This window comes from Scyliorhinus canicula, chromosome 20 (assembly GCF_902713615.1).
Source record: "Scyliorhinus canicula chromosome 20, sScyCan1.1, whole genome shotgun sequence".
In the NCBI taxonomy this organism is placed as follows: domain Eukaryota; kingdom Metazoa; phylum Chordata; class Chondrichthyes; order Carcharhiniformes; family Scyliorhinidae; genus Scyliorhinus; species Scyliorhinus canicula.
This window is the reverse complement of record NC_052165.1, coordinates 91,702,954-91,720,888: the sequence shown is the minus strand read 5'-3', so window position 1 is coordinate 91,720,888 and position 17,935 is coordinate 91,702,954. Positions and strand designations below refer to the sequence as shown.

The window sequence follows — 17,935 nt, the reverse complement described above, 5'->3', positions numbered from 1 at the left end:
GGGTAACCTGCAGGAAGCCTGCACTTTCGCCCTGCCCGGCCCAGCCTCCTCTAGGGCAACTCCCATTGTCAGTCCCCCCACCAGCTCCCCGCACTCCCAGTTTACCCCCCTGCCCGAACACGTCCACCAGACCCATACAGAAAAACCCATACAGAAAAGACAAATCGACATCACCCCACCCACACTAAGGCCAACCCACATCTTACATTAAACCAAGCAAATAAAAATACAGTATTATACAGCATCCCCCATCTTAGACCCTCAGGTTGAGTCCAATTTCTCGGCCTGCACAAAGGCCCACGCCTCCTCCGGGGACTCAAAATAATGGTGCCAATCCTTACAGGTGACCCACAGACGTGCCGGCTGCAACATGCCGAACTTCACGCTCCGTCTGTGGAGCACCGCCTTCGTCCGGTTAAACCCGGCCCTCCGCCTCGCCACCTCCGAACTGCAGTCCTGGAAGATCCGCACCTCTGTGTTCTCCCACTTGCTGCCCCGCTCCTTCTTGGCCCACCGGAGCTCGCACTCACGATCCACGAACCGATAAACCGCACCAACACCACCCGCGGCGGCTCGTTCGGCTTGGGACTCCTAGCCATAATTCTGTGGGCCCTCTCTAACTCCAGGGGCCCCTGGAAGGACCCAGCCCCCATCAGCGAGTTTAACATAACCACCACATAGGCCCCCAGGTCCGATCCCTCCAGCCCCTCCGTGAGGCCCAGGATCCGCAAATTCTTCCTCCTCGACCGGTTGTCCAGCTCCTCGAACCGCTCCTGCCACCTTTTATGGAGCGCCTCGTGCATCTCCACCTTCCCTGCAACGGCCACGGCCTCATCCTCCCTTTCGGAGGCCTGCTGCTGCAGCTCCCGGATCGCAGCCCCCTGGGCTGTCTGGGTCTCCATCAGCTCCCTGTTGGTTACCTTCAGCGACTCCAGCAGCTCCAACTTAAGCTCCTGGAAGCAGCGCAGCAGAGTCGCCTGCTGCTCCTGGGCCCACTGCCTCAGCTCCTCAAGGCCTCCGCCGGCCGCCATTTTGTCTTCCTTCCCCCGCTTTTTCAGGGGTGCTTTCTCCGGTTTTCTCCTTACCCCACTCCTGGTCCGGACCATAGGACCGTAGGGGTCGACTCCTGTCCTCTTCCCACATCGGGATTTGCCGCCACAGCTCCGTTGGGGGCCCTGAAAAGAGCCCCAAAGTCCGTTTTCAGCGGGAGCTGCCGAATGTGCGGCTTAGCTCCGCATTGCCGCCACCGGAAGTCCGCCGTTGCAGAATCTTGACCCATTGACAGTAAAGGACCGGCGATTGGTGTTACGAGGTTCGAGCGAATCCGCACCTACTTTTTATTTTTATTTTCTTTCCGTTGTTTTAAATTTAACAATCCACGTGGATCTCGTTCGATGGCCCCGGGCAGAGTATGCATCCTGCGGAGTCACTGGGTTTCTCCTGACCACAGGGTTTGTTATTTATTCCTCTGGGCCTCCTTTTTTCTCTTTAGAGCTTTTAGAATGGGAGGAATGGCATACACTGAATGGAGGCTGGTTCATCTGTGGTTGGTCCATTGAAGAGAGGGATTGTTCTCGGTATCCCTTCTGTGATGGCGGAGAGTGTGGCCGCTGCTGGATGTTTGCTGCCGTTTGGGCAAAGTGACCAGAATGCTGTCTTAAATCCCGGTCTGGTCTGATGCTTCAGGGAATATTGTCCGGGTTGTACCAGGGGTAAGGGGGTGGTTAGGATTGGGATTAGGGTTAGGATTGGGTTTGTTTTAGGATTGGATTTGTGTTAGGGCTGGGATTGGGATTAGGGCTAGGATTGGGATTAGGGTTAGGATTGGGGTTAGGGTTGGGATTAGGGTTAGGATTGGGGTTCGGGTTAGGATTGGGTTTGTGTTAGGGTTAGGATTGGGATTAGCGTTAGGGTTAGCGTTAGGGTTAGGGTTAGGGGTAGTGTTAGGGTTAATGTTAGGGTGTGGGTTAGGGTTAAGGTTATTGTCTTAAGGGTTAGGGTTAGGGTTAAGTTTAGGGTTAGGGTTAGCGTTAGGGTTAAGGTTATGGTTAGGATTAAGGTTAGGGTTAAGGTTAGGGTTAGTGTTAGGGTTAGGGTTAATGTTAGGGTGTGGGTTAGGGCTAAGGTTATTGTCTTAAGGGTTAGGGTTAAGTTTAGGGTTAGGGTTAGGGTTAGGGTTAAGGTTAGGTTTCAGGGTTAAGGTTAGGGATAGGGTCAGGGTTAGGGTTTGGGTTAGGATTGGGTTAGGGTTGAGATTAGACTGTCTACTCTCTCTGTAGATCATTTTAACTATATAGGAATGACGTGCCAGACACTCGCTGAGGCTGATTTAGCACAGTGGGCTAAACAGCTGGCTTGTAATGCAGAACAAGGCCAGCAGCACGAGTTCAATACCCGTACCGGCCTCTCCGAACAGGCGCCGGAATGTGGCGACTAGGGGCTTTTCACAGTAACTTCGTTGAAGCCTACTTGTGACAATAAGCGATTATTATTGTTATTATTATTTTCGACCAATAAAGCAGTCCCTTTTTTATTCCACTCTCTGGGTGAAGAAATTGTTCTTCACCTCCGTCCTAATTTGAGAGACTATCATGGGCTCTTTTACGGCCTCCAGATTAAGGAAGAAGTTTCTGAACAAAAGTTTGAACTCCTGAAAGATATTAACTGGGAGCCGTTCTGGCGCACTGAAGATCTTTTCACCTTTTTAAAAATTAATATATTCTTTATCTCTCAATCACCCTTTCCCTTCTATGTGTGTGTGTGTCTATGTGCTGCTGTGTAGAGAGAGAGAGCGAGAAAGAGTTCCTTCTTCGTTCAGGGTCCAATCACTTCTGCCCAGCTCTCTCAGAAAGCATCCTGCAGGAACTACTCACTGACCGTTGCCAGGCAGCACACTGTTCCTGGCCAATCCACAGGTTTCCAGCCGGCCAGCCGGACTGACTGCCTCCGCAACGGGCTCCTGAGATTCACTCATCGTTGATGAGTCTGTTTCCCGTCTCCAAACATAAAACCTGGGAACACAGTATCCTGACGAGAAGGCTGCCTCAGCTTGAATGCACCGCTCAAAAGCCCATTCCACTTGTGGGTCCGTGGAGCAAACAAATAAAACAAAATAAATGGGAACAAAGCAAATACACAGGAAGGCCTCTTCAACTCTCTCTGCAAATGTACGGAAGCATGTTGATTCTGTGCTGGTCCCAAGACGTGGGTTAAGTTGCTTTGTCTGGAGATGTCAGGGGGTGATCGGTGCTCTCTCTCTCTCCCGAGGCTGAGAGACGGGGATGTACCGCCCACCGACGGCGGCTGAAGAGGTTCAATTTATGAAGCTGAAAGAGAAGGCGCCTGAATTTGAAGATGAGGCGATTAAATAAGAAGAAAGCATTGATTTGATTTGATTTGATTTATTTTCACATGTACCGAAGTACAGTGAAAAGTATTTTTCTGCGGTCAAGGGAACGTACACAGTACGTACATAGTAGATAAAAGAATAATCAACAGAGAACATTGACAAATGTTACATTGACAAACGGTGATTGGTTACAGTGCGGAACAAGGGGCCAAACAGCAAATACATGAGCAAGAGCAGCATAGGGCATCGTGAATAGTGTTCTTACAGGGAACAGATCAGTCCGAGGGGGGGGTCGTTGAGGAGTCCTGTAGCTGTGGGGAAGAAGCTGTTCCTATGTCTGGCTGTGTGGGTCTTCAGACTTCTGTACCTTCTGCCTGATGAAAGGGTCTGGGAGAGGGCAAAGCCTGGGTGGGAGGGGTCTCTGATAATGCTGTCTGCCTTCCTGAGGCAGCGGGAGGTGTAGACAGAATCAATGTGGGGGTGGCAAGCTTGTGTGATGCGTTGGGCTGAGTTCACCACACTCTGCAGTTTCTTGCGATGTTGGGCCGAGCAGTTGCCATACCGAGCTGTGATGCAGCCGGATAGGATGCTCTCTGTCGCACATCTGTAGAAGTTTGTGGGAGTCGATACAGAAATGCCTACTTTCTTTAGCTTCCATGGGAAGTAGAGATGTTGTTGGGCTTTCTTGACTGTTGCATCAATGTGATTGGACCAGGACAGACTGTTGGTGATGGTGACCCCCAGGAACTTAAAGCTATCGACCATCTCCAATTCGGAGCCATTGATGCAGAGGGGAGTGTGTGTTTAGTTGTATTTAGTTAAGGAGCTTGATGGCTTCCCAAAGGTTCCTGGGAGTTCTTGTGTTATGCTTCTTCATGTAGCACAAGCTGCTTCCTTGATGTGCACTCTGACAAAGGTTCAGACTTGGAGATAGCTTTTATTGAACAGTTAACAATTCTCCTACTTGGGTTCGACTCTCCTGTTAATCTAACTATAGTAACTCAATCTAACTAACCAGTCTCCTCTAAGCCATGCGGTAGGTGTGATGTTCCTGATCTGCCCTTGTCTCTCTGAATGTCGCCTATGGAAAGAGAAAGAGCATGTGTGCCCTGTCCTTTTATATGGGTAGCCCCCTTGTGGTAGCGTCACCTCTGTGTGTATCTTGACTGCCCATTGGCCGTGTCCTATCTTACTGACCTATTGGTTGAATGTCTCCATGTCATGATGTCTCTGGTGCTCCCTCTGGTGCTTATTTAGTCCTAGTGTATCTACATTGACCCCTTGTGTATTTACAGTGATGCATATCACCACAGGAGTTATCTTGAAACTTCCACGAGTGGAGGAATGGTTTCCATAATTGCCTTCACCACCTTGGCTCTGTTGCCCACTGTGGAACTTTTTGTGTGCTATGACACATGGATGAAGTGTGATTATGAAGTAGACAAAGATTTTGCCGGCAAACTGCGAATGAATTTATATATCGCAGCTTCAATGAAATGTCATTATATTGGTGCAGATGCCCCAGAGCCAGCTTCAGAAGGATTGAAATATCGACCAACTATTTTTTTAATCAATATTTTTATTCTCCTCGTTTTTCACATTTTCACTACACCAATAATGAACAGTAGTAACAGGTACAATGACAATCCGCTAGCCAATAATCCACTCTTCCCACCCAACCTCAAACAGCTCCCAACATTTTTGAATCCAAACATCAATTAAAACATCTCATTAATTTATACATTCCAAACCTCCTCGCCTAATAGAACAGTACAGCACAGAACAGGCCCTTCGGCCCTCGATGTTGTGCCGAGCAATGATCACCCTACTCAAACCCACGTATCCACCCTATACCCGTAACCCAACAACCACCCCCCCCACCCCCCCACCCCCACCTCCCCCCCACCCCCCCCACCCACCCCACCCCCCCACCCCCCCCATCCCACCCCCCACCCCCCCACCCCACCCCCCCCACACCCCCATCCACCCACCCCCCCCCACACCCCCCACCCCACCCCCCCCCACCTTTTTCACATTTTCTCCCAAATTTACACCCACCAACAATAAACAATAATCAGTAACAAATATGTTAATCCCCATATCAATAACAACAATCCCATCCTCCCCCCAAACCCCCAAACATGAGCCCGGCGTGTTCACACAAACAAATGACAAAAAGGAATCAGGAATCACCTATTGTCACCATTAACACCCATCACCCCCTCCCCCCAACCCTCCCACCCACCCCCCCCACAACTAATGTTCGATGTTATCCAGTTCTTGAAAGTGCACAATGAATAACGCCCATGATTTGTAGAACCCCTCCACCCTTCCCCTCAGTTCACACTTAACCTTCTCAAGAGTCAAGAATTCCAACAGGTCCCCCTCGCCATGCCAGGGCACAGGGTGGAGAGGTTGCTCTCCAACCCATCAATATCCGCCTTCGGGCGATCAACGAGGTGAAGGCTACATCTGCCTCCGCACACGTTTCCAACCCTGGTGGCCCGACAGCCTGAATATGGCCTCCTGGGGGCCCACTTTAGAGATTACCCTAAAAACCTCCTTCCAGCACGCTTGAGATTCCCCTAAAGGCTTCCCTCCAATGCCCATCCAGCTTAGGGCAGGATCAAAACATGTATACGTGATTTGCAGGGACCACCACCCACTCTCCCTCCCACAGCGTTCACAAACATCCTCCACCCCCTCAAAAAGTCGGCTTAACTCGCCCTTCTGAGGTCGGTATGGGACAATTGGGCGCGGACGTTTTGGCGCGGCCGTTTGGACGCAGCCGTTTGGGCGCCATGGGACAATTGGGCGCGGCCGTTTGGACGCAGCCGTTTGGGCACCATGGGACAATTGGGCGCAGCCAATTTGGCGCGGCCATTTGGGCGCAGACGACAGAATTTTTTTTAGTTTTTGTGGCTAGTAAATTGTTGCAAGTAAATTGTTGCAAGATTCAGTATCATTCGAAGGAAGGACTTAAAAGCAAGCTTAAAACTGTAAATTAAAAGATGAGGTTTAAAAAGTTTTTAAACTAACTTTATTGTAAATTAAAAACCTTAAATTAGTTCATTTAGTTAAAAACCTTAAATTAGTTCATTTAGTTTAGTTAATTTGGTAATTATGAGCAAGGCTCCTCAAGTACTCGATAGCATCCATGTTTTCAAATTTAAGAACAGTTTCATGTATTCTTTTATCTGCATTTCTATACTTTTTTAGTTTTTGTGGCAGTTCATGGCCGGCTAGTAACCTTTCATAATATGCATCTCTACCTTTCTGTACTTTATGCAGGCCATCAATTAGTTTCCATATGGTGGGATGATGCATGCCAAGTTCGTATTTCAATCGACGGTGGGCTGCCTCCGCATTATTGTTTGTGCGGTCTTCCCCGTTTAATGTTCTCTGATAAAGGTTCCAAATCTCAGGGCAAAATAAAGGTGTTCGTCTACCATTTCCTCGTCTGTTCAGACGACCAACATATGTATCTTCAAACCAGTTGAGTAAATCTTGAAGTTCTTGCGGCAGTTGGGTCGCTAAAGCATCCAGATATTCATCGATTTTGTTCAAAGGTACAAAGTCAATGGCAATAATCATTTTAGCTTATAACGCGAAATCTGGATCAGTGTTATACAAACTACGGAACCTCATACAAGCTAGATGTTTTTGCATATTTTGAGCTAAATGAAAAAAACATCCTTTTATTTGAACATCAGGGAATATGTCTTTCATAGCACTGTGCGCAGCTTGTTCATAATCACAGACGATTGAACTGGGTTTCAAGTTGGGTTCGATTTCTTTCAATAATGCGAACATTCTCGCATGTGTGGTGCGTTGCTTGTTGGGCAAAAGAGCATAAACCGTAGGAGTAACTCCTCCGTGTTTTTTTACCACAATTACATAAATCTGAGAAAAGAGGCTGGGAGCAATATTGAATGTGCCATCTGCAAACCACATATCAGATGTCAATAAGTGCTGTAGCCAGCTCTGTCTTCCGAAGATTAATATCCGGTCGTGACCTGGTCTGCTATCACAAAGTAAAAAAATGTCTTCCACTCCTGGTTGAGGGACATATATCCTGTAGCATTCTGGCACAATCAATTGTTGTAAATCACTTGGATTGGTGGGGGCGTTCAATACATAATTATGCTTTCTGCTTATCATTCTCCTCAAAGCAGATATACTAGGAATGGCTGGTAGACTCGCTTGGGATATGTCTGTCAAACATTCATTAACAACTACAGTCGGTGCCTCAAGGGTTTCCTGTGCTCTCTTTTTTATTTTAGTTTTCACGAGTGTAACCTCTACTTGTGCAGCAGAAGCATCATGCGAATGGCTGTTCAGCTGCCTCACCACGTTTGCAGCTTTAGTATGGAGACGTGCTTTGCACCGGTTTTTTTGCTCACAACGCCAAAATTTCACTTTGCTGTCACCTTTGCTTGTTTTGTCAAAGACGTAAAGGAATCCGTTATGAACAAATTTTTCTTTACCACGTTTCGTTGATACTTCCTCAGCCATCATATGGGTATGCGAATTGGTTTAGTTAAAAAATATATAAAAAGATGGTGATAGAACGAAACACTTGTGACAGCGGACCCGCACCAGCAGCCAACTCAACTGAGGCTAATTTACAAATAAAGAAATGTTATTATGGCCAAAACGTCCGGCGCCAAAATGGCTGGCGCCAAAACGGCCGCGCCACAACGGCCGCGCCCAAATGGCTGCACCAAAACGTACCTAATCCTCTGAGGTGCACCATATACAGCACCTTCAACTGGATCAGCCCCAACTTCACACACAAAGATGAAGCATTCACCCTCCGGAGCACCTCACACCACAGCCCCTCCTCCATGCCCTCCCCCAACTCTTCCTCCCACTTTTGAATTATCTCCACGTGAAAGAATGTGGCAAAGAACTCATCACAGGGAAATGCAAGTGGAACATTCTCTTCAAGATCTTTTATTCAAAGGAGCTTAGAAAGACTCCCCTACTGCATTGCCGCCCAGGCAGATTATCCGATCTACATGAGGCCTGCAGGATATATGGGCATTTGTGAGTCAACAAGGGAGCAGGAAATTTTCACATAACTGTGGAAAAGGCAATCCTTCACCCTCAAGGCCATGCACCTAAGCCCATAACTCACCCATGCCCACAATCACAGCTTCCGAAGTCAGGTTTGCCTTCCTGAAAGTGAAACCTCGGAAGGCGATGGGCCCGGACGGGATCCCTGGTCGTGCACTCAGAGCCTGCGCGGACCAGCTGGCAGAGGTATTCACAGACATCTTTAACCTGTCCCTACTCCACTCCGAGGTCCCCACCTGCTTCAAGAAGACCACCATCATACCGGTGCCAAAGAAGAACCAGGCAACGTGCCTCAATGACTACCGCCCGGTGGCCCTGACTTCAGTCGTAATGAAGTGCTTCGACAGGTTGGTCATGAAGCGCATCACCTCCATACTCCCGGAACGCCTTGATCCACGGCAATTCGCATACCGTCGCAACCGGTCCACATCAGACGCTATTTCCCTGGCCCTACATTCATCCCGAGAGCATCTCGACAACAAGGACTGCTATATCAGACTCCTATTTATTGACTACAGCTCCGCCTTCAACACCATAATCCCAGCCAAGCTCATATCAAAGCTCCAATACCTAAGACTTGGCTCCCCACTCTGCAACTGGATCCTCGATTTTCTGACCAACAGACCACAATCAGTAAGAATGAACACCAACACCTCCTCCATAATAGTCCTCAATACCGGGGCCCCGCAAGGCTGCGTACTTAGCCCCCTACTCTACTCCCTGTACACACACGACTGCGTGGTAAAACTTGGTTCCAACTCCATCTACAAGTTTGCTGATGATACGACCATAGTGGGCCGGATCTCGAATAACGACGAGCCCGAATACAGGAGTGAGATAGAGAACCTAGTGGAGTGGTGTAACGACAACAATCTCTCCCTCAATGCCAGCAAAACTAAAGAGCTGGTCATCGACTTCAGGAAGCAAAGTACTGTACACACCCCTGTCAGCATCAACGGGGCCAAGGTGGAGATGGTTAGCAGTTTCAAATTCCTAGGGGTGCACATCTCCAAAAATCTGTCCCAGAACACCCACGTTGACGCTACCACAAGAAAGCACAACAGCGTCTATACTTCCTCAGGAAACTAACAAAATTTGGCATGTCCACATTAACCCTAATCAACTTTTACAGATGCCCCATAGAAAGCATCCTATCTGGCTGGATCACAGCCTGGTATGGCAACTGCTCGGCCCAGGACCGCAAGAAACTTCAGAGAGTCGTGAACACAGCCCAGTCCATCACACAAACCTGTCTCCCATCCACTGAGTCCATCTACACCTCCCGCTGCCTGGGGAAAGCGGGCAGCATAATCAAGGATCCCTCCCACCCGGCTTACACACTCTTCCAGCTTCTTCCATTGGGCAGGAGATACAGAAGTCTGAGAACACGCACGAACAGACTCAAAAACAGCTTCTTCCCCACTGTTACCCTAAATGACCCTCTTATGGACTGACCTGATTAACACTACACCCTGTATGCTTTACCCGATACCGGTGTTATGTAGTTACATTGTGTACCTTGTGTTGCCCTATTATGTATTTTCTTTTATTCCCTTTTCTTCCCATGTACTCAATGATCTGTTGAGCTGCTTGCAGAAAAATACTTTTCACTGTACCTCGGTACACGTGACAATAAACAAATCCAATCCAATCCAATATGGCAGCTCTTATTAGTCATGAGGTATACACCGAATAGATTATTACTCATTTGGGGAACCGATGCCAGGGCTTATCAATCCGCTGGATGGAATGGAACATATTGCAATAGATCGCATGCCGTTTAAACTGGATCGCGCATGTTCTAACCATCTTGCACTAACCACAGAACGTGTGATAAACTATGCAGCAGTCAGCTACGGCGTTTCAGGTATTTTCATCAAGTACAATGTGTGCAGGAGGGTTTTCTGACACAATATGTTGACAGGCCAACAAGAGGTGAGGCCACTTTGGATTTGGTTTTGGGTAATGAACCAGGCCAGGTGTTAGATCTGGAGGTAGGTGAACACTTTGGAGACAGTGACCACAATTCGGTGACCTTTACGTTAGCGATGGAAAGGGATAAGTATACCCCGCAGAGCAAGAGTTATAGCTGGGGGAAGGGCAATTATGATGCCATTAGACATGACTTAGGATGTGTTGGTTGGAGAAGTTGGCTGCAAGGGTTGGGCACAGTGGATATGTGGAGCTTGTTCAAGGAACAACTATTGCATGTTCTTGATAAGTACGTACCAGTCAGGCAGGGAGGAAGGGGTCGAGCGAGGGAACCGTGGTTTACCAAAGAAGTGGAATCTCTTGTTAAGAGGAAGAAGGAGGCCTATGTGAAGATGAGGCGTGAAGTTTCAGTTGGGGCGCTTGATAGTTACAAGGAAGCGAGGAAGGATCTAAAGAGAGAGCTGAGACGAGCAAGGAGGGGACATGAGAAGTCTTTGGCAGGTAGGATCAAGGAAAACCCAAAAGCTTTCTATAGGTATGTCAGGAATAAAAGAATGACTAGGGTAAGAGTAGGGCCAGTCAAGGACAGTGGTGGGAAGTTGTGTGTGGAGGCTGAGGAGATAAGCGAGATACTAAATGAATACTTTTCGTCAGTATTCACTCAAGAAAAAGATAATATTGAGGAGGAGAATGCTGAGACCCAGGCTATTAGAATAGATGGCATTGAGGTGCGTAGGGAAGAAGTGTTGGCAATTCTGGACAAGGTGAAAATAGATAAGTCCCCGGGGCCGGATGGGATTTATCCTAGGATTCTCTGGGAAGCCAGGGAAGAGATTGCTGAGCCTTTGGCTTTGATTTTTAGGTCATCATTGGCTACAGGAATAGTTCCAGAGGACTGGAGGATAGCAAATGTGGTCCCTTTGTTCAAGAAGGGGAGTAGAGATAACCCCGGTAACTATAGGCCGGTGAGCCTAACGTCTGTGGTGGGTAAAGTCTTGGAGAGGATTATAAAAGATACGATTTATAATCATCTAGATAGGAATAATATGATTAGGGATAGTCAGCATGGTTTTGTGAAGGGTAGGTCATGCCTCACAAACCTTATCGAGTTCTTTGAGAAGGTGACTGAACAGGTAGACGAGGGTAGAGCAGTTGATGTGGTGTATATGGATTTCAGTAAAGCGTTTGATAAGGTTCCCCACGGTCGGCTATTGCAGAAAATACGGAGGCTGGGGATTGAGGGTGATTTAGAGATGTGGATCAGAAATTGGCTAGTTGAAAGAAGACAGAGAGTGGTAGTTGATGGGAAATGTTCAGAATGGAGTTCAGTTACGAGTGGCGTACCACAAGGATCTGTTCTGGGGCCGTTGCTGTTTGTCATTTTTATAAATGACCTAGAGGAGGGCGCAGAAGGATGGGTGAGTAAATTTGCAGACGACACTAAAGTCGGTGGAGTTGTAGACAGTGCGGAAGGATGTTGCAGGTTACAGAGGGACATAGATAAGCTGCAGAGCTGGGCTGAGAGGTGGCAAATGGAGTTTAATGTGGAGAAGTGTGAGGTGATTCACTTTGGAAAGAATAACAGGAATGCGGAATATTTGGCTAATGGTAAAATTCTTGGTAGTGTGGATGAGCAGAGGGATCTCGGTGTCCATGTACATAGATCCCTGAAAGTTGCCACCCAGGTTGATAGGGTTGTGAAGAAGGCCTATGGTGTGTTGGCCTTTATTGGTAGAGGGATTGAGTTCCGGAGCCATGAGGTCATGATGCAGCTGTACCAAACTCTGGTACGGCCGCATTTGGAGTATTGCGTACAGTTCTGGTCGCCTCATTATAGGAAGGACGTGGAAGCTTTGGAACGGGTGCAGAGGAGATTTACCAGGATGTTGCCTGGTATGGATGGAAAATCTTATGAGGAAAGGCTGATGGACTTGAGGTTGTTTTCGTTAGAGAGAAGAAGGTTAAGAGGTGACTTAATAGAGGCATACAAAATGATCAGAGGGTTAGATAGGGTGGACAGCGAGAGCCTTCTCCCGCGGATGGAGGTGGCTAGCACGAGGGGACATAGCCTTAAATTGAGGGGTAATAGATATAGGACAGAGGTCAGAGGTGGGTTTTTTACGCAAAGAGTGGTGAGGCCGTGGAATGCCCTACCTGCAACAGTAGTGAACTCGCCAACATTGAGGGCATTTAAAAATTTATTGGATAAGCATATGGATGATAAGGGCATAGTGTAGGTTAGATGGCCTTTAGTTTTTTTTTTTTTCCATGTCGGTGCAACATCGAGGGCCGAAGGGCCTGTACTGCGCTGTATCGTTCTATGTTCTATGTTCTAACATCAGCTGACTGAGCAGAAGATGTCTTTCGGACACTTCGTCGTGAGGCTGTGAGGAATTATTGATGGAATATTCCCGACAACACTGACTTTTGAGTTTTTTAGTTGAGGTCATCTGTTGTTGTTTCCAACTTGGAGCTGACAAACCGAAGTCTATTCCAGAACTTGATGGCCACGTGGATAATCACCCCCTCCTGATTTCTGATGGCTTTGATCTTGAGCGTCAAGCGGAGCTGAGAAGGAACACAAGCTGCCTGTTGGATTTACCCTCGATTTTAATTGTGTGCAATGAAGCATTGTGAGCTTGCACAGCCTTTATTTCAGTCAATCGTTTGTTACGTCCTCGTCCCTTTACAGTTTCCATATCAGTCAAGATGGCATGTCAGGTCATACCATTGGCGCCATACGATGGACTGGTTCTCAAATTATTCAATGCCTTTGTTTGAAATAAAAAGAGAAAACAAAACAAAAGTTGCGTTGCGTGTTGTACACCACAGAATCAGAGATAAGGCCCTTTCGCCCATCGAGTCTTCATCGACACATGACCTGCCTACCTGATCCCATTTGCCAGCATTTGACCCGTAGCCTTGACGTTCGACATGGAACTCCCCTCAGATCTGACATTTTTTTAACATATTTTTGTTACCTCTGCTGAGGGTAGATGCGAAGAATCTGTGACGGGTTCCTGCACGGGTACAGGGGGGGGATTGGAATCCGAGGAGAGGAGGTTGCAGTGTATCGCTTGTTCCTTCGCTGATGGTGGGGTTGAGGGAGATGTGAATAGATGCACGCCCGAACATGGTGTGAAAACGTTAGCCTCAATTCTCGTGGCATGTGCATTGTGCGAGGGAGGGCACCATTTCACCCTGTTTCTGGCAGGGCTCAGAGAGGCGTCTCGCTATGTCTAATGGTGATATCGAGCCTGGCATTATCCTCTTGCTCTACCTGTTCCCCTCTCCATTCATGTAGGTTGAGCTGTTTTCTGTGATTCACTTATGCCAATGTATCACCTATATAGTTTTGTTGCGTTTTTTTAAATTTAAAACCTTAGAAATACATTTATTGAACATATTGTGGCTCCCAGAGCAGGTCAGAGGCTGGGAATCCTGCGGAGAGTAACTCACCTCCTGACTCCCCCCAAAGCCTGGCCATCATCTACAAGGACACAAGTCAGGAGTGTGATGGGACCCTCTCCACTTGCCTGGATGGGTGCGGTTCCCAACAACACTGGAGAAGCTCCACACCATCCAGGACAAAGCAGCTCCCGCTCGATCGACACGCTAACCCCCACCTTCCACACCCGCCCCCTCCCCCACCGACGCACAGCGGCAGCCGTGTGTACCGTCTACAAGATGCACTGCAGCCACTTGCCGAGGCTCCTTCGACAGCACCTCCCAAACCCGCCACCTCTCCCACCGAGAGGGACAAGGGGCAGCAGAGGAATGGGGAACACCGATCCTCTGACAGTGCAGCACCCTCTGTACTGATCCTCTGACAGTGCAGCACTCCCTAAGTACTAACCCTCTGACAGTGCAGCACTCCCTCAGCACTGACCCTCTGACAGTGCGGCACTCCCTCAGTACAGACTCTCTGATAGCGCAGCACTCCCTCAGTACTGGCCCTCTGACAGTGCAGCATTCCCTCAGTACTGATCCTCCGACAGTGCAGCACTCCCTCAGTACTGACCCTCTGACAGTGCGGCGCTCCCTCAGTATTGACCCTCTGACAGCGCAGCACTCCCTCAGTACTGACCCTCTGACAGTGTAGCATTCCCTCAGTACTGATCCTCCGACAGTGCAGCACTCCCTCAGTACTGACACTCTGACAGTGCAGCACTCCCTCAGTATTGACCCTCTCACAGTGCGGCACTTCCTCAGTACTGACCCTCTGACAGTGCGGCACTTCCTCAGTACTGACCCTCTGACAGTGCAGCATTCCCTCAGCACTGACACTCTGACAGTGCGGCACTCACTCAGTACTGACCCTCTAACAGTGCAGCACTCCCTCAGTACTAACCCTTTGAGAGTGCGGCACTCCCTCAGTACTGACCCTCTGACTGTGAGGCACTCCCTCAGTACTGACCCTCTGACAGTGCGGCACTCCCTCAGTACTGACACTCTGATAGTGCGGCACTCACACAGTACTGACCCTCTGACAGTGCGGCGCTCCCTCAGTACTGACCCTCTGACAGTGCAGCATTCCCTCAGTACAGATCCTCCGACAGTACAGCACTCCCTCAGTACTGACACTCTGACAGTGCAGCACTACCTCAGGACTGACCCTCTGACAGTGCAGCATTCCCTCAGAACTGACCCTCTGACAGTGCAGCATTCCCTCAGTACTGATCCTCCGACAGTGCACCACTCCATCAGTACTGACCCTCTGACAGTGCAGCATCCCCTCAGCACTGACCTTCTAACAGTGCAGCACTCCCTCAGTACGGACCCTCTGAAAGTGCAGTAATCCCTCAGTACTGACCCTGTGACAGTGCGGCACTCCCTCAGTACTGACCCTCTGTCAGTGCGGCACTCCCTCAGTACTGACCTTCTGACAGTGCAGCACTCCCTCAGTACTGACTCTCTGACAGTGCAGCACTCCTTCAGTACTGATCCTCCGACAGTGCGGCACTCACTCAGTACCGACCCTCTGAAAGTGCGGTACTCCCTCAGTACTGACCCTTTGACAGTGCGGCACTCGCTCAGCACTGACCCTCTGACAGTGCAGCATTCCATCAGTACTGACCCTCTGACAGTGCAGCATTCCCTCAGAACTGATCCTCCGACAGTGCAGCACTCCCTCAGTACTGACACTGACAGTGCACCACTCCCTCAGTACTGACCCTCTGACAGTGCAGCATCCCCTCAGCACTGACCTTCTAACAGTGCAGCACTCCCTCAGTACTGACCCTATGACAGTGCGGCACTCCATCAGTACTGACCCTATGACAGTGCGGCACTCCCTCAGTACTGATCCTCTGAAAGTGCAGTAATCCCTCAGTACTGACCCTCTGAAAGTGCGGCACTCCCTCAGTACTGACCTTCTGACAGTGCAGCACTCACTCAGTACAGACCCTCTGACAGTGCAGCACTCCTTCAGTACTGATCCTCCGACAGTGCAGCACTCCCTCAGTACTGACCGTCTGACAGTGCGGCACTCCCTCAGTACCGGCCCTCTGACAGTGCGGTACTCCCCCAGTACTGACCCTTTGATAGTGCGGCACTCCCTCAGTACTGACCCTCTGACTGTGCGGCAATTCCTCAGTACTGAACCTCTGACAGTACAGCACTCCCTCAGTACTGACCCTCTGACAGTGTGCTCTCCCTCAGTACTGACCCTCTGACTGCACCACCCATGTACTGAGCTTCCGAGAGTGCAGCGCTCCCTCAGTACTGACCCTCTGACAGTGCGGCACTCGCTCAGTACTGACCCTCTGACAGTGCGGCACTCCCTCAGTACTGACCCGCTGACAATGCAGCAATCCCTCAGTACTGACACTCTGACAGAGCAGCACTCCCTCAGCACTAACCCTCTGACAGTGCGGCGCTCCCTCAGTACTGACCCTCTGACAGTGCAGCGCTCCCTCAGTACTGACCCTCTGACAGTGCAGCACTCCCTCAGTACTGACCCTCTGACAGTGCAGCACTCCCTCAGTACTGACCCTCTGACAGTGCAGAACACCATCAGTACTGACCCTCTCACAGATTTGAGGTACCTCAGTCCTGACCATCTGACAGTGCGGATCTCCCTCAGTGCTGACCCTCAAACAGTGCAGCACTCCCTCAGTACTGACACTTTGACAGCGCAGCACTCCTTCAGGACTGACCCTCTGACAGTGCAGCATTCCCTCAGTACTGATCCTCCGACAGTGCAGCACTCCCTCAGTACTGACACTCTGACAGTGCACCAAAACCTCAGTACTGACCCTCTGACAGTGCGGCACTCCCTCAGTACTGACCCTCTGACAGTGCGGCACTTCCTCAGTGCTAACCCTCTGACAGTGCGGCACTCACTCAGTACTGATCCTCCGACAGTGCGGCACTCCCTCAGTACCGACCCTTTGACAGTGCGGCACTCCCTCAGTACTGACACTCTGAAAGTGCAGCACCCCTTGAGCACTGACCCTCTGATAGTGCATCACTCACTCAGTACTGAGCCTCTGACAGTGCATCGCTCCCTCAGTACTGACCCTCTGACAGTGCAGCATTCCCTCAGTACTGATCCTCCGACAGTGCAGCACTCCCTCAAGGACTGACCCTCTGACAGTGCACCACTCCCTCAGTACTGACCCTATGACAGTGCGGCACTCCCTCAGTACTGACCCTCTGACAGTGCGGCACTCCCTCAGTACTGACCCTCTGAAAGTGCAGTAATCCCTCAGTACTGACCCTCTGACAGTGCGGCACTCCCTCAGTACTGACCTTCTGACAGTGCAGCACTCCCTCAGTACTGACCCTCTGACAGTGCAGCACTCCTTCAGTACTGATCCTCCGACAGTGCAGCACTCCCTCAGTACTGACCCTCTGACAGTGCGGCACTACCTCAGTACCGACCCTCTGACAGTGCGGTACTCCCTCAGTACTAACCCTTTGACACTGCGGCACTCCCTCAGTACTGACCCTCTGACTGTGCGGCAATTCCTCAGTACTGAACCTCTGATAGTGCGGCACTCCATCAGTACTGACCCTCTGACAGTGCGGCACTCCCTCAGTACTGACCCTTTGACAGTACAGCACTCCCTCAGTACTGACACTCTGACTGTGTGCTCTCCCTCAGTACTGACCCTCTGACTGCACCACCCTCTGTACTGAGCTTCCGAGAGTGCAGCACCTCCTCAGTACTGACCCTCTGACAATGCAGCACTCCCTCAGTACTGACACTCTGACAGTGCAGCACTCCCTCAGCACTAACCCTCTGCAGCGCGGCACTCCCTTAGTACTGACCCTCTGACAGTGCAGAACTCCCTCAGTACTGACCCTCTGAAAGTGCAGCATTCCCTCAGTACTGATCCTCCGACAGTGTAGCACTCCCTCAGTACTGACTCTGACAGTGCACCACTCCCTCAGTACTGACCCTCTGACAGTGCAGCACTCCCTCAGTACTGACCCTATGACAGTGCGGCACTCCCTCAGTACTGACCCTATGACAGTGCGGCACTCCCTCAGTACTGACCCCCTCACAGTGCAGCACTCCCTCAGTACTGACCCCCTCACAGTGCGGCACTCCCTCAGTACTGACCCTCT

At 49.8% G+C, this 17,935-nt stretch overlaps 1 pseudogene; it reads left to right on the top strand.

Moving 5' to 3' along the window:
* The first annotated feature begins 1,525 nt into the window (after positions 1-1,525).
* LOC119954800 overlaps positions 1,526-17,935 on the top strand; it is a 23,686-nt pseudogene continuing 7,276 nt past the window's right edge.